Here is a 21857-nt window from a genome sequence, read left to right as displayed (position 1 = left end):
AATAATTTCAAAGCTGCCCTGTTTTATTTAGGCATCCTGATGCTAGCAGAGCTCATGCTAATGGCTGGCAGAAGTACAAAGAAGAGCAGGTCTTCTAGAATTTAAAAAAAATTCTTCATGGGAGGGTTGTGTATGTGAAGTTATATATAGCACAGCTTCCTTGTAGACTCCCTAGTATGCTAATCCTTAAATAGAATAGAATTCAATTAAAATAGAATTGAAAAGTCACATCTTGTGGATTTTAAGCTGTATACTTGTGGAAAAACACTTTTGGGTTGCAGATGAAAGCTCACAGAAGGTGAATGAAAGTAAGGGTGAACAAGAAGGAAAATGAGGAAGAATCTGCTTGTCTGGCACATTTCTGCAGTGCTATTTGTACTGCTCTATGGAAGAGGACTATGCAGACTTGCAAAGTCCCAAGCTAACCAAAGGCATGTTTTTGGAGCTCTGTGCTGGGGTTCTTTCAGAGCTGCTGGGTATTAGTAGAATGCTTCTCATCCATTCAGCATGTGGACATTCTCTTCTGGGGATTTACAGCACTTGGTTGTTATCAGTCAATTATTAATAACTTTGGTGTCAGCACATCAGCTGTGGTATTCCACTGGCCTGGAAATGAGAATTTGTAAAGGCTTTCACCTGTTTAAGGAAAAGAAAGATCTGTAAGCACAGCTGGTCTGGAAGAAATTAATCGAGTCAGTGACTGTATTCTAGGAGGCTGTGTTTGCCCTTCCTGTTATGGGTGATAAAGTATCTTATTTGACATGTGAGACTTAAAGGGCAACTGTTCTGACTCTCAACTAAGCAACTGCAAGATAATAGTGAGGGTTCTTTTAGAGGCTGATCAACAATTCTAAGGTGTGAGGCAACTAAGCAAGAACCTGCACTGGGTTATAATTGCATCCTGTGTTTTACCCTGCAGAGCTGGTAGGCAGTAAAGAGGCTTTCTGCCATTTCTGAGCTTCACATAAGGCTATTTAAATAAAAATGTGTTTACAGGCATTTTGGGGAGATCAGCTGTACATCGACTGTGGAAATCAGATCTTGTTTGGATGCCTTTCTTTCCTAGGTCTTTTTGCAGCTTTCTGTATGTGCCATGCAAGATGGTACTAACAGGATAGTCCTCTAGGTCACTTAGTGGGTACTGGCTTTGCAGACACTGAAAATTGTGTTAATTTTAAATGCAGTGGTGAATAAGCCTAAATGACAGAAATAAATAGGCTATGTCATAGTTCTGGCAAACATGTATATTTTAATTGTAAGTTTTATTAGCAAGACATGACTAATTTGAGAGATTAGGCCTCCAAAACAATGAGCTGTCCAAGTGAGCTTGTTAAATAATTTCTAAATAATTAGTCTTTTTTTCACAGTTCCCACCACTACTTTTTGTAAGCTGAAATGGCATGACAGAATGTCATTAGGAGGTCAGGGTTAGGGTTGCCATTCTCTGGATCACAGTAGAAGAATTATGGCTGAGGGATTGCTGATGGTGTTTGACTGATGACTCCAAGAGCTGATGACTCCAAGTCTGAAGTGTCTGCAGTAGGAGAGACCTGCAATTTTTCCAAAAGAAATGCTCTCCAAAAATATACTCTTGTTTAACTCCCTTATCTAATTTTGCATGTCCCTGCTGATTTCTCTGTGAAGCAGCAAAAGCTCCACTCTTCCATTACAAAGTCACCTTCTGTAGTGAATTGTTGTTAGGAAGTCTTCTTTCTTGTTCTCTGTGTTGCTCTGAACCTCTGATAATGTCTTTTGCTCCTTATCCAACCTGCATCATTCAAGACCTTCCACTATTCTTTCACAAAAAAGGAAAAAAAAATGTTGCTGTCACCTGATACTCAAGAGACACTCCAAAAATGTAAAGTTTTCTCCACCTCTGCTCTACCACACCTCGATCTACAAAGCCCAATGTCACAGTGATTACTTGGAGGCAGTGGCTTTTCCTACTTCTTGCTTTGAGCATGGTGGATTGCTGCTGCTCCTTGTTAGAGTGACATCAGGAAAACAACATAAGCATATTCAGAGCATTTCTTCTGTGAAGCAGCAAAAGCTCCACTCTTCCATTACAAAGTCACCTTCTGTAGTGAATTGTTGTTAGGAAGTCTTCTTTCTTGTTCTCTGTGTTGCTCTGAACCTCTGATAATGTCTTTTGCTCCTTATCCAACCTGCATCATTCAAGACCTTCCACTATTCTTTCACAAAAAAGGAAAAAAAAAATGTTGCTGTCACCTGATTCTCAAGAGACACTCCAAAAATGTAAAGTTTTCTCCACCTCTGCTCTACCATACCTTGGTCTACAAAGCCCAATGTCACGATTCCACAGTGATTACTTGCAGGCAGTGGCTTTTCCTACTTCTTGCTTTGAGCATGGTGGATTGCTGCTGCTCCTTGTTAGAGTGGCATCATGAAAACAACATAAGCATATTCAGAGCATTTCTTCTGTGAAGCAGCAAAAGCTCCACTCTTCCATTACAAAGTCACCTTCTGTAGTGAATTGTTGTTAGGAAGTCTTCTTTCTTGTTCTCTGTGTTGCTCTGAACCTCTGATAATGTCTTTTGCTCCTTATCCAACCTGCATCATTCAAGACCTTCCACTATTCTTTCACAAAAAAGGAAAAAAAAATGTTGCTGTCACCTAATTCTCAAGAGACACTCCAAAAATGTAAAGTTTTCTCCACCTCTGCTCTACCACACCTCGATCTACAAAGCCCAATGTCACAGTGATTACTTGCAGGCAGTGGCTTTTCCTACTTCTTGCTTTGAGCATAGAATTAGCTGGGTTGGAAGGGACCTCAGAGATCATCTAGTCCAACCCTTGACCCACCGGAGCAGTTGCTAGACCATGGCACTGAGTGCCACATCCAGTCTTTTTTTAAATGTCTCCAGGGACGGAGAATCTACCACCTCACCGGGCAGTCCATTCCATAGCCTAATCACCCTCTCCGTGAAGAAATTCTTTCTAATATCTAACCTAAACCTCCCCTGGCACAACTTAAGACTGTGTCCTCTTGTCTTGTTGAAGGTTGTCTGTGAAAAGAGTCCAGTTCCCACCTCGCTACAGCCTCCTTTCAGGTAGTTGTAGACAGCAATGAGGTCTCCCCTGAGCCTCCTCTTCTTCAGGCTGAACACCCCCAGCTCTCTCAGCCTCTCCTCATAGGGCCTGTGCTCGAGTCCCTTCACCAGCCTGGTTGCCCTCCTTTGGACCTGTTCCAGGACCTCTACATCCTTCTTAAACTGAGGGGCCCAGAACTGGACACAGGACTCAAGCTGTGGCCTCACCAGGGCTGAGCACAGGGGCAGAATCCCTTCCCTGGACCTGCTGGCCACGCTGTTCCTGATCCAGGCCAGGATGCCATTGGCCTTCTTGGCCACCTGGGCACGCTGCTGGCTCATGTTCAGTTTCCTGGCAATCCAGACTCCCAGGTCCCTCTCTGCCACTCTGTGCCCAGCCTGGAGCTCCCCATGGGGTTGTTGTGGCCAAAGTGCAGGACCCGGCACTTGGCTGTGTTGAACCTCATCCCGTTGGAATCAGCCCAGCTCTCCAGTCTGTCCAGGTCCCTCTGCAGAGCCCTCCTGCCTTCGAGTTGGTCCACACTTCCTCCCAGTTTAGTGTCATCTGCAAATCTGATGATGATGGACTCAATCCCTTCGTCTAAGTCGTCGATAAAGATATTAAACAGCACTGGGCCCAACACTGATCCCTGGGGGACACCAGTAGTGACCGGCCGCCATTTTGATGCAGCCCCGTTCAGCACCACTCTCTGGGCCCGGCCCTCCAGCCAGTTCCTAACCCAGCACAGGGTGCTCCTGTCCAAGCTGTGGGCTGACAGCTTTGTCAGGAGAATGCTGTGGGAGACGGTGTCAAAGGCCTTGCTGAAATCCAGGTAGACCACATCCACCGCCTTCCCCTCATCCACCAGACGGGTCATGGTGGATTGCTGCTGCTCCTTGTTAGAGTGGCATCAGGAAAACAACATAAGCATATTCAGAGCATTTCTTGTGGGGAGGAGATCTTGCTGAGCCCAAGACAGTGATTTGGTTTGTATTGCTTGAGGCAGCAATGATACTGGAGGATGCCTCACTCACATAGCCAAGGAAAGAGCAAAGAAACTAAATTGCAAGTACCTATAAACAGAGGTTATGGGAAATACAGCAGATATATAATGCTAGAGCAAGTCATCTTTCTTGTTATTTAAATCCCTTTTTAATTGTTGCCTTTGTAGATTGTGTGTATTCTCCATGTTTGCTCCTCATTTTCCTCAGGCTAATGGTCTTGTAGCATGAAGGTGTTTCTGTTGAGCATTATTAGTCAAATGCTCAGTGGGCAAAAATAATAAACCAACATCCATAGCTAGGGAGCATTGCTGCCTTGGAACACCACATCCTAGCCAAGACTAGTGCTTTGAAATTGCATTTTATGCCCTAAGTAGATATTTTTAAATAGATCTAATTATACCTCCTGCTTTGAGCATGAGCCTTTTTAAGGTTCCCAGTGACAAGAAAAACAAAACTGCCAAGTTTCTACTGAAAAAAAAAAAAAAAGAGAGGAAAAACTGAGAAATCCCATACTGACATTTGTACTGATAAACACACAGAGAGGCACTGAATTATCTTCTGTTTTACTGGAAACCCTATGTACTTTATAACAGACTTAAGGAATGTTTAGAGATCACAGAGATAAACAGAGCAGCTGGTTGGGATAGGACACAAATCGACACTGAAAGGCAGCTTGGAGAACTGCCAGAATACTTCTGGAGTCCAGGCATGGAAACAAGTATGATGTAACTTGCTTGTAAATCTGAGAAGAGAAAAAAAAAACCCAAAACAAAGTGCACAGCAATTCAACTATTACAGTGAAGTGTCATGCAGATGACAGGAAAAGTTCTGCAGCTTGGTTTGCACCAATGCAAATTGCCAGCATGGGCAAGCATGGAGTGTCAGGGAAGAAGGACTGAGGAGGGACAGATAAGGTCATCAAGGTGCATAATTATTTGGTTCCAGACTATTTGGTACATGCCTGTCATTTCTGTCCTATTTATACAAGTTGGTGTCTGCCACTGTGATAGATTTATATTTATATAATATAGATTTATATTTATATTTATATTTATATTTATATTTATATTTATATTTATATTTATATTTATATTTATTTATATAAATTTATATTTATATTTATATTATATTTATATTCCCTCTATAATTTATTTATGGCATGGAATAGGAATGAGTTCCCATGAGATTAAGTACCATATGCTACCTGGGAAGCTTGATGTTAACAAATGCTGCTTTTTGATTCTCCCACTGCCCCTAGATTTATCCTGCATAGGTTTCAGTTTAATTGCAGTGGTACTGAGTTATTATCACTAAAGCCTGTTTGGGTTGAAAGTTCCTTAAATGACTGTCAGAGTTAAATGATTTGAAATGGGCTTTGAGAGTGCTACTTGTAATATATCAGCTACTGAAGATCAGAGAATTCCTAGTTGATGATCTCCATAAGAGATGACTTTAAGGATGCTTTTCTATCCATGTACATAAACACATAGATATATACAAATGGTACATTAAAAATATACATAAGTATTGAACAAGGCTCTAAATTCTGCAGATATTTATGTCATGCACCGTCCAAAGGAGGGCAACCAGGCTGGTGAAGGGACTCGAGCACAGGCCCTATGAGGAGAGGCTGAGAGAGCTGGGGCTGTTCAGCCTGAAGAAGAGGAGGCTCAGGGGAGACCTCATTGCTGTCTACAGCTCCCTGAAAGGAGGCTGTAGCGAGGTGGGAACTGGACTCTTTTCACAGACGACCTTCAACAAGACAAGAGGACACAGTCTTAAGTTGTGCCAGGGGAGGTTTAGGTTAGATATTAGAAATAATTTCTTCACGGAGAGGGTGATCAGGCTATGGAATGGACTGCCTGGTGAGGTGGTAGATTCTCCGTCCCTGGAGACATTTAAAAACAGACTGGATGTGGCACTCAGTGCCATGGTCTAGCAACTGCTCCGGTGGGTCAAGGGTTGGACTAGATGATCTCTGAGGTCCCTTCCAACCCGGCTAATTCTATGATTCTATGATTTATGAGTAGCTTCCTGATATCAGTAGGTCAAATAATTTATTTTTACCACCATGAACTATTGTATTTGTGTAAACCCATCAGGAAATTGTTATCTATGCTGGTAATGTTTCATTATTGGGGATTTTTTAATGTGCAATGGATAGATTGAATAGATATTTTCAGCAAGGAACACTACTTCTAATGGTGCTTGAGAGCAGAAATGCTTTTTTTTAAAAAATGCAGTGAGGAACTGAAAGCTTTTGGTTTCCCACCATAAGCCATTGAAAACTGGCATTTCCAAATGCATTAGCAGCTGTGTAATTTGAAAAAGCATTGTTTTAGGTGACACATTTGAAAGATCAGAAACCCTCAGAACGCCTGCAACCGAGCTGCATGGCTGCTTTCTCCACTCGGTGCTGCTGGGAAGCCGTGGGTGCAAAGATATTCTTAGCATGGAACTTGAGGATTGCTGGGTTATTCCAGTTGTCATTAGTCCCAGTCAGTAGCTGTGACAAACAGTGGGACATGAGGAAATATTAAATTATTCTTCTTCTGATCAGACAGTTGCAGTTAAAGGGCTGGACAGCATAGGAACTATTTTGGGGTATGCAGCCCCGGACTTGCTGCATTAATGAGAATCCCTTAGTCCAGAAAAGCAACCTTAGAGCAGAGCCTTGGCTGTATTTCACATAGGAAGGAGAAAGGTTACACTGATGTAACTGTGAGGAATACAAGGTATATGAAAATGAAATACAAGCTGAACCAAGTACTAATGACCAAATTCATTAACTATGCTGTACCTCAACAAGAAACTGATCTACTCAGACTATTAAAGGAACAGCCCAGATTGTCATCTGCAAAAATAATTCCTACTATGTAGCATGAATGTTATATTAAGACAGAAAAATATTCCAGCTCATTCTTTTGAATTCCAGCCTTTATTTTTGTTACTATGCTAAATTCAGTGTGAATATTACTCTGCAGTAAATGCTCTCAATGTTTTTGTCTTGCTGGTTTCTTTTTGTGGTGACTCTGAGTACTTCTAGGGGGTTTCTCTGCCTGGGCTCAAAGCCAACTTAAAGAAAGCACAGCTGGTTGTCTTGGGGAAGAAGAGGCAGAGAAGTCTTAGTGGAAGTCTTAGTGTATTTCACTGAAGCTATAGAACTGCTCTCACCTTTTATGAAGCATTCACTGTGAAACCAGTGTGGTGCAGGAATCAGTGAGAGCAGGTCTACAAACTTCTAAAACCTCAGAGTTTTGGAAATTATGTGTATACACACTCTCAGTAATAGAGAGTTGTACTCCTGCAATGCAAAATGAGAAGTAAGTTACAGAAAGATTTGTTGAAACCTGTTTTAGTAATGTCCATCAATCCACTTAGTGATCATAGGATCAAAAATATATATCAAAATTAGAAATATGCATGTGGCCACCAGTTCTTGGTACTTCTTGCCCACCATGTTTTTTAGGAGTATTTCTACTGATTTGAAGTATTCCTGGTCTTGTTGAGAGCTAGTAGCCAATGCACTTTTTCCAGGCTATGTATACTACTACTACTACTACTACTACTACTTCTACTACTACTACTACTTCTACTACTACTACTACTACTACTTCTACTGCTAATTCACTGAGCTAAGGAATTTACAATGCTTTAAATTTTCAGACTTCTAAAACAGAATACCACATATAGTCATTAGTTCTTTTGAACAGTTCTTCTGACACAGCAGATAAGAAAATATGATCTCCAAATATTTAATAAGGCAGCTTACAGACAACTTTTTGAAAACTGTCAGATTTTAGGTATTTAATTTATTTTTAAACCACCCCCATCTTGGAGTAATTTGAACTTGGGTCACTTTTAGTCAGTTGAGCAGCATCAAACACTTGGTGTCCTGTACTGCATGTGTAGATTAGTGACAGGGGTCATGTTGTATTTGGTACAATCTGTAGACTCCTAAAATGCAGGAAAAGTATAGTTTACATGTGGCCATTTGGAGCTAATTGAAGTTCAGCTATTGAATCTTTGTGTGGTCCTCAGCTCACCACTTAGCTTCTCCAGATGTTGTGTTTTTCTCAGTTGTAAACAGGGAGTGATACTACCACAGACTATTGTTTGTAAAACAAACAGAGAATGTGGGACTCTGGGGAAAGTATAATAAATGCAGAAAGGACTGTGAAGTGTGTTTAAGGCCACACTAAAATTAGCAAAATTAAGAAGACAGTTTCAGCAGTCCTGGTTTTCAGCATGCTATATAATTCTGAATTAGCTAGGTTCCTTCTCACCACGGTGTCTTAACTTCTTTCAGTAGTGTTTTAAGCAATGTGAATAACTTTTCTTTTCTTTTCTTTTCTTTTCTTTTCTTTTCTTTTTCTTTTCTTTTCTTTTCTTTTCTTTTTCCTTTCTCCTTTCCTTTCCTTTCCTTTCCTTTCCTTTCCTTTCCTTTCCTTTCCTTTCCTTTCCTTTCCTTTCCTTTCCTTTCCTTTCCTTTCCTTTCCTTTCCTTTCCTTTCCTTTCCTTTCCTTTCCTTTCCTTTCCTTTCCTTTCCTTTCCTTTCCTTTCCTTTCCTTTCCTTTCCTTTCCTTTCCTTTCCTTTCCTTTCCTTTCCTTTCCTTCCTTCCTTTCCTCTCCTCTCCTCTCCTCTCCTCTCCTCTCCTCTCCTCTCCTCTTCTTCTCTTCTTCTCTTCTTCTCTCCTCTCTTCTTCTCTTCTCTTCTCTTCTCTTCTTCTTCTCTTCTCTTCTCTTCTCTTCTCTTCTCTTCTCTTCTCTTCTCTTCTCTTCTCTTCTCTTCTCTTCTCTTCTCTTCTCTTCTCTTCTCTTCTCTCTCTTCTCTTCTCTTCTCTTCTCTTCTCTCTCTTCTCTTCTCTTCTCTTCTCTTCTCTTCTCTTCTCTTCTCTTCTCTTCTCTTCTCTTCTCTTCTCTTCTCTTCTCTTCTCTTCTCTTCTCTTCTCTTCTCTTCTCTTCTCTTCTCTTCTCTTCTCTTTCTCTTCTTCTTCCTTCCCTTCCCTTCCCTTCCCTTCTCTTCCCTTCTCTTCCCTTCTCTTCCCTTCTCTTCTCCTTCTCCTTCTCCTTCTCCTTCTCCTTCTCCTTCTCCTTCTCCTTCTCCTTCTCCTTCTCCTTCTCCTTCTCCTTCTCCTTCTCCTTCTCCTTCTCCTTCTCCTTCTCCTTCTCCTTCTCCTTCTCCTTCTCCTCTTTTTTTTTTTTTTTACATGTAGCCTCTTCTCTAAACCACAGTGTCCCTCCCTTTCCCTCATATGACAAGGTCTCACCTTGGTTCTCAGGCAGCCAGTTCATGACACTCAGTGTGTGTGTATACATATGTATTTACACCCACATGCTCTATAAATAAACAAATGTATTCTTCCCTAAGTTGATCAAAGAAGCTGAATCTTGCTCAAGTCAGTAAAGAAATCTCAGTTTTATTTTAAACGCACATCTGAAGAAAATAAATATGCAAGATTTTGTTTTCTTTTTGCAAACTCTTTTAAAAAAGGCAAACCCCTTCTTTCAAATAACTCTGTCTGACTGCATCAAGTTTCCCAAGAGAAGCTGTACCCTAGATTAAAATTTCAGATGTAGCCTCTTCAGTGTTTCATTTTTACTCTGATGAAGATGACACTGATACTGGGGAAATGCAAACTTCTCTGTAGTAAGACATAATCTTTTATAAAAAGAAAGAAAAACATTTTCATAAGCATTTCCCCCTGTAATATGCAGATTAAAATTATGGAACTATGATGGAATAGTGGTATGTTTATGTTTATGCTGATGTCCTTCTAAATTCACAGCCTCAGAACTAAAGCCCAACCAACCTGAAACACATACAATAATTTTTATTATTTTTAACAACTATTTTACTATTATTTAATTAAGTCTCCTCTTACATGAGATAAGGGGATTTGCTTCTTGAATTATAGAATCACTCGAAGGGGATTTTAGGAGCTCAAACCTTCTGCTCAAAATAGGGTCAACCCTGAATTCAGACCACATTAGTCAGGGTTTCTTTGTCAGGTAGTCAGGGCTTTCTTAGGTTTTAGAAACTTCCACGTAAGGAAATTCCACAGCTTCTTGTGGCAACCTGTTGCATTGTTTCACTATCCTCACGAGGTGGTTGAAGAGCCACTCTTTCAATTACAACCGTTGTCTCTCTCTGACTGTGCCCTCGGTGAGGAGCCTGACTTTGCCTTCTCCTGGAGGTAAAGACGTAGCTGCTGCAAGGCTGGAATTAAGGTTTTTCTACCTGTTCTCCTTTCTACATTAGACAAGCCCAGTTTTCCTTAGCCTCTCCTTGCAGAGGACATCAGATGCCCCTCACCATTTTGGGTTTTGCAACATCTTTCTTGCAGTGGGATGCTCAAAACTGGACATAATATTCCAGGTGCAGATGAGCAGATGTTGAGTAAATGGAATATTAATTTCTCTTAACGTAGCAGTGCTTTTCTTTATACAGCCTGGGATGCTGATAGTCTTCACTCCTGCCTCAAGTTTACCCCACCAAGACCCCCAGATCTTGGACAGAGGTGCTGAGTAGCCTGCTGGTCCCAGTCTGTGCAACAGCAAAGGGTTAGTCCAGCCACAGGGCAGGGCTTTGCATTGCTCTGTGCTGAGCTTCCTCTGGTTCCTGTCAGTTGATTCTCCAGCTTGTCCAGAGGCATTTCTGTCTTCAAGCACTGAATACATTTGCAGGATAAACACTGCAGCTACTCGTTACTGTTTTATGCTGTCATTAATTTTCTAAGGAAAATATCACATCCCGTGGAAATTTTAAGAGGAAATTTCAGTGTGATTATAAGATGGAACTTTTAGGTTTATTGGAATCTGATACTTATATTACAAGAGTGGAATTATTTTATTACTAGCTATAGCAATTAGGGCCTTCATTTTATGCTCAATTTCAGGAAAACCAACAGCTCCGTTCATCTCCCATAATTCAGAAACAGTACTTCAACTCCTGCTTGCTGGGAAGAGGAGGAGGCATTAGCTCTACTCTGACATGGTGAAAAGAGTGCCACCTACTGAGGGGATGTCCCAGTTCTGCCAAGTTACGTATGCAAAGCATAGTCTTTAATCCAAATTCTGACTCAGTGCAATCCAGTTTATTAATGATATGAGTCGATGTTGTTACAGCACAAGATGTGTCTGTACAAGCCAGAGAAACGTAAGATATTTGTATGGTGATAGCTAGGAAATCTTCCAATCTCCTTATTCAATGTAGTAATAAAATAACAACGTGCTAGGGAATATATGTGTATTAAATTTAGTTACTGTAAAACTGATGAAAGTGCAGCTTGCATGCAGTCACAGCACATGCTGAGAAAAGAAGAAAGAAAAAAATGTTTCTCAAAGCACAGGGAAAGCTGCTTCTGCAAGGAAGAAAATGATGATGGCTTGCTCTGAATCAGAGGTAAGGACTGAGTAACATGAGGAACAGAGAAACAACTGAAAAGTGCATAGTGGCAAAATCTTTACAAAACAATTCATGAGTGTTTATTGCTTAGTAGAATAAACAGTAGCATACAAGTTTATAAAATGCTCGTCATGCCATGGTGTCTTTGAAGTGTGCACCTTCTATTTAAGATCTATAAAGAGGCTGGTGTACCTACAAGCTTCCCTGTTTCTGTTCTTATCCCATTTGGTATGTTTAGGAAGAAGTACCATCCTTTTCTATAGATTTTTTCATCTTATAGTTTGGTTCTGATTTGTCCCTGTGGTTACTATGTTGTCTTTGTCTCAGTAAAGAAGGATTCCTATCTGCCTTATACATTATTTAAGATACAACTATCAAACCCAACATGTTGAAATGTCTCCTAGACAAGGGTAGAAAGCATGCTCCCCAGTCTGTGCTATGTTAGCTTCTGTAGCCAGATGATGACATTTCCACCACTGTCTGCTACTTTTACCTGATTATGTGTTATGAAACACAAGACACTGCTCACCATCTTGCTTCCCAAAGTCCAAACAAGTTAAGTACATGAGTTTATTCTGGCTGGAAGAGCTACCTTTTGCTGCTACAGCAGGATTTACAGTCATAGAAGAGCCTTGGGTTGTTAAAGTAGTTTGGTGGGGTTTTTTTGTTTGTTTACATGGCTTGGGTTGGGTTTTTTCCCAATGAGAGTTGAGATAAGCAATTTTTCTTATCAATATCTGATGTGCTTCATGGGACGCACTGATTGCCTAACAGAAAGAAATAACCCTAGTTTATGGAGCCTGTCTTTTAAGTTTCTAATAGGGCAAATCAAACCCATGGGTTGTATGCCTTTTACTTCACTGTTAGCCATTCTATGTTAAATTATTTGATTTTGCTTTACATATCAGCTAATCTGCAAACAACTGTGAATATTTTTTCTTCATTGGTTTAAATAGTTATTGACCTACTGCTCCTGTCTATTCAGGAGTTAAAAAGAGCAAATGTATTAGTGGCAGTATAGAAGAATTTTCCTTGAATATCCTATTTGCATCGAGTGATACCTTTGGTTGTGAAAGAAAAAAAAATCTTGTCAGTAGTGCTAGTATTTTGCTCTTTACCTCCATGTGTCTCACTGTTATTCTCTGCACTGTGACAGGAAAAGATTGGGTGTGGTAATTAGACTGCTGGCCCGGGACTCATCAGAGAAACCTGGTTATGCATCAGATACCTTCTGTAGTTAGGGGTAAGTCACTTCTCTGGGCTCCTGTTTCCACACATCTTGAGCTTCCCTAGTAAAAAAGAGTGCTCCACAGAAGCCAACTGGGATTGTGGAAGAAATGTAGATTCGAGTGAGCAGTGCAATAATTGCTTATATATTTTACTTTATAAAGTAATCCATGCTAGAAGGGAAACTGCTGATCTGAAAACAGAAAACACCAACTATGCTGCTGTGTGCATGGAATGATCTAAGCCTGGATGAAGGCAAACACGTGGTAACTTGCACATGGGGGGAAAATGTTTGGCATTTGCGCCTTGCTTGGCACGTTTCACTGAATGTCCCATATCTGTGAATGCTGCCCCAAGATTATATGCTTAAAGTTTCTTTAACCACGAACACACTTGAGTTTCATCAGGGGATACTACAGGGGGAGCAATGGCGAAGCAGCTTCTTTATTTCCTGCCTTAGGAGGAGCAGCTTGCCCGCATTTGCCAGCGCAGTGTTTTTTACTCTCAGACCCTGGCAGCAGAGGAAGCCATGTTCCGGACTCACTGAACGATCTCTGAAACCTCAGCAGCATGTGTTCTTGTCTAAGTATGTATTTCAGTTTTCTCGTGAAAGGAAATATCAGGTGTTCGCTAAAACACCCAACAGTATAGAAATGACCTGAGGATCTGTAATGGATACAAACCCTCTCTCCCGTTTTTCCACTTCAGAAAAAGCTGTGGAAAAAAAAAAAAAAAAAAAAAAGGGCAGAAAGGGGAAGGGAGGGAACAGAAAACCATGTTTTCCTCTGGTACAAAAAAAAAAAAAAAAAAAAAAAAAAGCTTTGAGTTTGTTTGGTTTTCTTTAGGAAGAAGGGCCACGAAGCCTGACCACACCGGAGCGGCTGGCGCTGAGCTCGGTACATGAATCCTGGTGCTGAGCGGGGCTGCGTTCCGCAGCGCTTGGCTTCCGAATCAGTGCTGCAAACTCTCTCCCCGCCCCTTACTCGCTAGGGATTTCCCCTCCTTCCCTGCAAGAGCAGCGAAAGCCAAGCACAGAAGGTCAAGCCAAGATCTGTGAAAAAGGACAGCGCGCCCAGGCCGGAGCCAGGAAAAGACGGTGAGAGGCGGCGGGAGCGAAGCCACGGAGAGGCTTGGGGTGGAGGGAGAGGAAGAGGAGGAGGAAGACGGGAGGAGGAGGAGGAGTTGTTGAGGAGCCCGGGCCTGGGAGCCTCCCCGCTTACCGCACTAGGAAGTGACGCTTTCCCCGAGTCCCGGAGAGAAAGAAACAAAGTTTGGTTTCCCCCCACCCCCTCTCCCTCTTTTCCTACCTCCGTGCAAATTGCTGCTCCGCGTCCCCCCAGCCGCCCGCCGCGGCAGCCGTGCCTCGCTTCGCAGGTGAGCAAAGCGCCTTTCCTTCCCTATTCTGTTTTCCGAGGGTTTATTATTATTTTTTTCTTTTTTTTTTTTTTTTTTTTTTTTCCCTCGCACGATTTGTTTCCGTTTCCCTGCCATTTTGGAGAGGAGGTGCTTTTCCTGGGTTTTTTGTTTGTTTGCTGTGGTTTTTTTGGAGGGGTGCGTGTGCTCGGTTTGTGGGTGCTGGGTGCAGGATGAGGAGGAAAAGTACCCGTGGAGGTGACGGGGGCGGATGGCTCCGCGCCTGGGCCGTGCAGCCCTGCGGCTCCCGGGCACTCTCGTCCCGTCCCGCCTGCTGCTGCGGAGGGGACCCGGTTCGGCTGCTGAACTCTTTCCTCCTTGAATCGGCTGCGGAGGGGTCACTTTGTCGCTGCCTGCTTGCAGCGGCGCCTTGAGGAGAAGGAGGAGGGGTATCCTGCCCGGGTGAGCTGCCCGCGGCTGGTGATTCGAGGGGTGGGAGGGAGAGGAGAGGTCGGGGATGTTCTTTTGCGTCGTCGCTGGGCTCGCTGGGGCCGCGCCGCCTGTGCCGGGACCGCGCCTGAAGGCGGTGTCGGTCTCGTCTTGCAGGGGTTCGGGGGCGTCTGTGCTGGGATTCACGTGGTGGGAGGGGGTGGGGTAGGGAGGAATTTATGAGGAAATTTGTCAAAACCCCGCGCTCTCCCGCGTCCGGCTCTTCCCTCCAGGAGCAGCTGCAGAGGAGCGATTCTTTGCAGTTTGCCAGTAAAAGCTGACAGTGCACCCACGCACGTATGGGAGCGCCTTATATAATACTTGCGGGTTTTATTTAACAGGCGTGAGCAGGATTTATTTTTGGTTTGCTAAGTCTCGTGTGGTTCCAGCCTGCAGAATTAAAGAAATATTCTGTTTGCTCGACGGAGATTTTACGTGCCATCCTCCTTAAAACAGATGGGTTTTGTTTTTTTTTTTCATAATACCCCAAAGAATTTTATTTATTTCATCACTTCTCCGTATTCGGAGTGCAGTGTAAGGACCTTCTGTACCGGAGCAAGCAGTTAAGGGAGGGAAAGAGAGAAATGTCCTAATGCGGAGACTGATATTAGGTTGTTTAGAGGGCGAGACTGCAGTTCCAAGCAGCAACAGCAGCAGCTTTATGACTGTGTGTAATTATAGAGTGATTGCACAGGGCAGCATTGTTGGAACGAATACGCATACACAGGCTATTGTGCAAGATTTCTGTACCGAACAAAACCGAGTTTTGCATTGCAGATGCTGAAAAGTTAATGTATTCTGCATTCGGCACTCCTTTTTAGCTGCACCGAAGAGTTACGAAGGGATTGGGGGGTGAAGGCTTGCTGAAGAGGAGTGAGACTGAGTGGTCTCAGACCTGACATACTCGGCAAAACCACCACCACCACCAGTTTCTGAAATCACAGAAGAAACTGAAAGCTGGTTGGGTTCGTGTTTCTGAAGTCATTATGCAGCAGGTGAAAAATCAGTCAGGTTTGCTTCGCTTCTTGCTCTGAACTGATTGCTTCTGTGGGGGAAAAAAGCCTGTGTTAAAATAAGCAAGTGCAGTTCAGCTTGCTTGCTTGGAAACGGAGAGAAAAGCATAGGGGAGAGTTTCTGTGACAGGCCACCAAAAAAATAAAGAGGTTGAAAGGAATGCTAGACCAGACATAGGTTTTAAACACCCTTTTTCAGCTTTAATGCATCTTTACCGTGCTCTAGCAGGCAGCGTTGTTTGAGGGACAGTATGGGGCACTGAGTGTGTGCCACTGACACTGTATTAGCAAGTCTTTAATTAAGACCTTGAAAGACAATAAAAATTATGCCAAAGTGCTTCTGGATGCAACTTAAGCTACCCGAGGTTTGTTTTTCAGAGGTGCTGCTGGTAACCTGTAAATTTTACCAGTTTAGATTTGGAATCACTTGGGATCTGTGGAACACCAAATCCAAGAGATTGCAGATCTGATAACTCCAAGTGGTCTTTCTCAGATGAGACAGCTTTCTGGAAATGTTGCCTTTTACCATCATTGCTGATGCCGTAATAAATGCTGGGAAGGCCTGTAAAATGTTTTGAGCACTGTGATAGAAAGTACTATCAAAGTGGAAAACTGCTTTAAAATTTCTAGTGTTCAACTAGCATGAGTTAAACACAGTCATCGTTTTATTACTGGTAGTTTCCTCAGGTTGTCAACTAAATGCCTCGTGTAAAATGTGTGTAGTTCTGTTAGTGAATAACATAGTGATGTATTGAAGAAGCTTACATTTTGTTGTGATTTTTTGGGGTTTTTTTAGCTTTGTTTTTGTTTTGTAAATGGCTAACTAACTGCAGCACTGGGCCAGTCAGTTGAAAAGCTTACATTCATAGTGGTCCTTCTCTAAGTTTATCGAAGCATTTTAACACAAAATAAGCAAAGATTCATTAATCTGTGCATTACTGTGATGTTCTGCTTGTAGATTTTTCTTTGATTTGTCCTTCATGTTTGGACTGACCTGTAAATCTTTGTTTATACCAGGTATTTTATAGCCCAGATTACTTCTGGGGAATAACAGATTCCTTGAATCGTTTGTGGTTGTAATAGTCATTCCTTATGCTAAATCTTTTGCACTTCATTGAAACCAACCTCCCCTTTCCAGATGTTCATTTCCAGATGTGCATTTTCACTCCTGCCACCTCTAAGGGCAGCTGCAGAGGGTATTTTCCAAGCCTGGAAGCCCTCCCATCACACTCCTCTGTCCAGGCAGCCCCTTCCTAAGTTGCCCCTGACAGAGGACCAGCAGCCTTGTAGCATCAGGGGCTGTGTTCAGGCCTGGAGGGAGACCAGAGTGGCTGCCATGAATCATTCTGATGGTGTCTGTCTAAACTGGGGTCCTGTTTCCAAAGGTAGATGTGTTTTCTATAGGCTCAGCAATTCTTGAGGGAGTTTCAACTCAAGAAGCTTTCCTAGGTTACCTGAGTACCTAAGAAGTTTTCCCTCCAGGTCAGGTAAGCATCTAGCAGCCACTTTTTTAACCTACTGATCAAGTAATGGAATGAGGATGTTAAAAGGGACTTGTATTAGGAAGAAAAGCTGATTTGGTTTTGTTGTTTCACCTTTTCTTAAAAGAACAAACAGCAAAACTCCTCTCTCTTTTCCCCTTCTCTTTCTGAGGCATTGCATCAAGTCTGACTTGGAGATAATAACATTTCATGCTAAAATGAAAGGTAGTAAATGTCCATATTGTCTCTGGTGCAGTTAGTTATATTCTAAGTGTCAAAAAAGGAGAAATAAACCATTTTTCTTGGTGTTCATCATGTGAAATGGAGGGTGAGGGAGACAGGAGCTCTAGTGCTGAGGTTTTTCCAACACATATCCTAAAAGCTTGCAAATTCTGACACAGGGAAGCCAAAGCTCATGAGTCAGCTCCAAATGGAAGACATGTCACTGAGCAAACTGTAAATTGGAGGGATGTATTGCTAATTCAAGGAAATATGGTTATGACCTCCACTAATAATTGGAATAGTGTGGCACAGAGCTATCTGCTAGGCAGTAGTTGTTCATGCTTTGAATCACATGTTCCCTTCAGTGTGACTTGAGCGTTCAGATGCAGAAACCCTTGTCATGCAATATGTAGGTCCCTGAAGGAGGTGGTTGCTCAAGTAATAATTTAAATTTTTGTAGCTGCATACCAGCAACTTGCATTCCACGTGGAAGCTCCTTGGCAGCTCCAGCAGCTCCCAGTGCACAAATGGCATGTGTTCCCAGCATCAGGCTGCTCAGGAGGCACTTCTCAAGGTTTTGCATAGCTTCTACTTCTGAATGGTCTCCAACTATGGCTGATTAGCTGCAGAGACTTAAAAATATACAGAATGTTAGGAGAAAAGGCTATAATACTTTGCACAGCAGGGGAAAATGGGCATGCAGGCATTTTGAATGCAGACAACATTCTGATATTCATGAGCAAACAAATGAATGGGGATGCAGAGGTAAATCTTGGTAATTCATTCTTTGCTTTTCTGGTTGTGTTGATGCATTTTATCATGTTTGGTGCAACTGACAGCCAGCTGATCAGCAGGCCTGAATTAATGCAATTTGTTAATCTCTATATAGTATGGAAGATGTAGAGATATTCTTTGAAATACGTCTCTCAAAAATTAATGTTCTTTTTATGTGCAAGTTAATTACATGAATGCCTCTTGTTGCATTTACAGCTAGTGTTGAGAAACTGTCAGACTGGGAAAAGCTAGATTTGGAGGGGATGGCAAAGTGTTCAGTGGTTTTTTTTTGTTTGTTTTGTTTTTCTAAGCCACCTTGAAAGGCCTTGAAAGAAAAGTGTGGAATAATGCTTTCTTTTTCAGTCTTTAGTTTTTGAACATTAATGTTAAAGTTCTATATACTTTGACTTAAGTATGCATGAGGAAAGACTGCAAGAAGTTAAAAGTTACTAATGGCTGAAATAGTAAACTTAGAAACATTTCTGTTAAATTTCTTACTGAATTTGTTACTGATTCATTGTGTGCTCAGTGTTGGGATTTAAAGAAGTATGAAGTGGAATCAAGTCAGTATTTACATTTTATTTCTTCTTTCCTGTGTATTAATTCATCATACAAAAGCTGGGTCTTAGTTGCTTTCTCCATCATACCCTACTAATAGGAAAGGTTATAATGCAATAATATATGTTGGTATATCCTCTTGTCCTTTATTTTGGGAAGACAAATTAAATTAATATGGATTTTTATGTATATACACCCTCATAGGTCCTTAAGTTTGTCATCTTACCAGTTTCCCTGAGAAACTTGTTTCTTTTTCCTGTACTAGAGTACTGCTTGTGAAGGGGTTTTTGGTTTTGGTTTGGCTTTCTGGTTGTGGGGTTTTTTTTATTTGTTTTTGTTTGTTTTAAATTGGTTGGTTGTACTCATTTCATACTTAAGTATCACGCTAGATTTTGGGCTTTATCTTTTAATAACGTTGGGTTTGATATTTCTAGAGCTATAGTGATGAAAACGTGTGAGTTGTGACCTCAAGGTTTGTTCTTGACTTTTTTTTTTATTATGGGGTTTTAAGTGAGAAGACTCTCTGAAAGACTGGTTGGACTGTGCAGTTTGGTTGTGGTGCAGGCTTGATTTCCAGCTACCTGGAAATCTGGTAGACTGGCAGCATCCTTCAGCATGGGTGAACTAGAAGGTGTTCTCTGGAGCCAGGTGTTGCAGGGCAGGTCTGGCCAAGCACTTGTCACCTTGTCTGCAGTGCGTGGTGTGATGAAGTCTGAAGTTGAAGGCAGTTCCAGAAGGTTGAATAATCTCCAGATGGCCTTGTTATGGTATAGGTCATAGAGTAAAAGTGTGTTTCTGTTTGGATTCCAGGTTGCTTGAGTATGTTGCATGATTCCAAACTACTTAATGATGTATCCTTAGGTGGGAGCCTTATTTTCTGGGTCTGTGTACACTCAATTCCTTGAGCATCTCCATTTGAACTCCTGCACTGATCTTGTACTGATCTGTCACAAATTACATTATATTATTCATATATTTATATTATTTATATTTATATTATAATATTATTTATATTATAATTACATTATATTTTTATTATTTAGTTTTATAGTGAGGCAAGTCAGCTGTTCTTACAGTTTCATACTATTCTTAAGTGCTCAGATTCCTGATGCTGAGTAGTCTTCTTTAGATACATTGAAAAGTAAGACAAAGATCCATACATTAAAAGTACTTTTGGGATTTTACTGGGTCACTTGCCATGAAACATTCTTATTTTCAGGCTTTATTTCTTCCTACATAATGTATTGTTCATTCTTTCAAGCGCTTCCTAAAAGGGGAGTTATACTCTGTTAGTGGGAAATTACTACACTTGGGTGGAGAAGAATTTAGCAAAGTGTTTTCCTATTTTGAATTTGATTTTATGCCATTTGAGAACAGAATTTCTGCACTGCCAAATTCCTGGTGTAAGGAGAGAGAGCCACAGCTGTAAGGCATTCTGCTTGCTTCAAGAGATGCCAGTGATGATATTTAGAATGCCAAATACTTATGCCTGAGAAACTGACAGGGAAATCTAACTACCCCTGTCCTTTAGCTTGATTTTGTGACTTTAAAAGTTCTGAGTCAAAATATTACTTTAGAACCATTTTTTATAAGCTGTAGATCCTCTCCTGTATGATACATGCTAAATATTGGGAATATTTAGAATACAATCTGTATTATGTTGAATAAAATACAAATTTATTCATATTTTTTAATTAATAAAGCTATTACCTTTTCAAATTTGTAGCAAGTATAAATATTTTTTCAAATATATATAATCATTTAGTCTGTCTGCCATGGTATTGGTTTAAATGAAGATGTTTTGAAGGATGGTGAGATGCCTGGGGAGAAGTATATTAATATACTACTGTAGATGAAAGGTGGGGATTAGAAAGTAGCACTGTACCATTGGTTGTTCCTATTATGAAGAGTTTAAGCTGCCTTCCTTGAATATTTGGAAAGTCTTCTGCACATGAATGGTGTTTTTGCAGGTGAGTAATTGTATGAAATGCAGCATTTGATTATGGGCTTCATTTTTTCTGATTTGCTTTAAGTAATGCAGTGATCTTTGTTACCATGGTTTTCTAAAGTCGTGCAGTATTGCAAAATAGATTTAATACATTTCTTCTTTCCTCTTTAAGTTTGAGAACTACTTTAAATCTGCCTTTGGTTTTTTGTTTTAATATTCTTCCTTCTTGGGCAAAGGTGGAATGTGTCATGTATAGTTTTTTGCTCTTACCTCTATTTTGCTATTACTTCTTTCTATAGAAATGTATTCTTTCTATAGAAAATGGAGTATAACTTTTCCTGTAGAAAAACTATCTGTAATAAAAATTCTCTTTTATTGCCTAAAAATATGAAAAGAGGAATCAGAATGGTTTGGGTTGTAAGGGACCTTAAATTAAAGATCTAGTCCCAACCCCCATGCATGGGCAGGGAAGCCTCCCACTAGACAAGGTTGCTTTAATCCCATTCAGTCTGGGCTTGAACACTTCCAGGGAGGGGTCATGTGGAGCTCCTTATGAACAATTAATTTTAATTTTGAATTTGAGATGCAGAGAATAGACACCCAAAGTACTGAGGTATTAAAAAGTTAGGAAGTTTGGTATACATGATGCTGTGCTTAGGTTTTGCACTTGCTAACAGTGAATGATGGGTGGCCTTGCAAGAAGCTTCATTGAAATCAATGCTGATATTTTTTCTTTAAAAAATAAACAAATCCTATCTGAGGTTTTTCATTTGAAATATAAATAAAGCTAGCTACCTTACATTTACAAAGCAAAGTAAAATATAGAGAGCTTTGTTAGCCAAGGAAATAAAATGTAGATTTGAATCCTTGTGAAATTTTTTTTGCTACAGCTAGAAGAGCTCTTAAAAATAATAATTACTATCAGTGGATATGGGAAGATACAGTTTCCTCATCCAGGTAATCTCTCTCCTGGTGCTTTAAAGTGAGCTGGGCTGCCTGTGCACACGTGTGCCAAGATGCAGGGTTTTGTTTGTCTAAGAAGGACATAAGCAAATGCTGCCTTCCCGGTGATTCTGCCCCTGTGCTCAGCCCTGGTGAGGCCACAGCTTGAGTCCTGTGTCCAGTTCTGGGCCCCTCAGCTCAGGAAGGAGATTGAGGTGCTGGAGCAGGTCCAGAGAAGAGCAAGGAGGCTGTAAAGGGATCCAGCAGAATTCCTGTGAGGAAGGGCTGAGGGAGCTGGGGGTGTTGAGGCTGGAGAAGAGGAGGCTCAGGGGAGACCTCACCACTCTCTACAACTCCCTGAAAGGAGGTTGGAGCCAGGGGGGGGTT

The 21857-nt window shown here is 41.3% G+C and overlaps 1 protein-coding gene across 3 annotated transcripts in view; it reads left to right on the top strand.

Moving 5' to 3' along the window:
• The first annotated feature begins 13867 nt into the window (after positions 1-13867).
• ELMSAN1 (ELM2 and Myb/SANT domain containing 1) overlaps positions 13868-21857 on the top strand; it is a 51287-nt gene continuing 43297 nt past the window's right edge. For all 3 annotated transcript variants that reach the window (XM_030451712.1, XM_030451713.1, XM_030451715.1), the window contains exon 1: positions 13868-14064. The gene's annotated coding sequence lies outside the window, so the exon portion shown is untranslated. The remainder of the gene's footprint in view (positions 14065-21857) is intronic.

This window comes from Calypte anna, chromosome 5A (genome assembly GCF_003957555.1).
Source record: "Calypte anna isolate BGI_N300 chromosome 5A, bCalAnn1_v1.p, whole genome shotgun sequence".
In the NCBI taxonomy this organism is placed as follows: domain Eukaryota; kingdom Metazoa; phylum Chordata; class Aves; order Apodiformes; family Trochilidae; genus Calypte; species Calypte anna.
Note: the sequence above shows the minus strand (reverse complement) of the source record. Positions and strands in the feature narration are given on the sequence as shown.